This window comes from Egretta garzetta, unplaced genomic scaffold (assembly GCF_000687185.1).
Source record: "Egretta garzetta isolate BGI_Z169 unplaced genomic scaffold, ASM68718v1 scaffold4, whole genome shotgun sequence".
Classification (NCBI taxonomy): domain Eukaryota; kingdom Metazoa; phylum Chordata; class Aves; order Pelecaniformes; family Ardeidae; genus Egretta; species Egretta garzetta.
Window position 1 is genome coordinate 425,326 of NW_009259329.1, and position 441 is coordinate 425,766.

Below are 441 nucleotides of genomic sequence, written 5' to 3' on the forward strand. Positions count from 1 at the left end.
CCCCGGCCCCTGCCGGAGCCCGGGGACAAGCCAGCGCAGTCCTACATCGCCCTCATCTCCACCGCCATCCTCTCCTCCCCGGAGAAGAAGCTGCTGCTCTCCGACATCTACCAGTGGATCATGGACAACTACCCCTACTTCAAGAACAAGGTGAGGGGCTGCGATGCCAGAGCGGACCCCTTTTTTGGGTTTTTTTTCCCCCCGTTTTGGTACAGTTGTGGTGGTTTGGGGTGGGCAAACTGGGAGCTGAGCCCGGAGTGGGGGACGGGGCTGGGCTGGACTCACCGCGTCTCTGCTGACCCCAATCCACCGGGAAAACGCGTATGCCGGCGTCTGGATCGCGGGACGATTTCAAGCGGTGCCAGGGGGCTGGTTTCTCCAGGCGGGTTGGGTGCTGTTCACTCTGGTGCCTACTGATGTCCCGGAGGAGCGTGGGGCAGG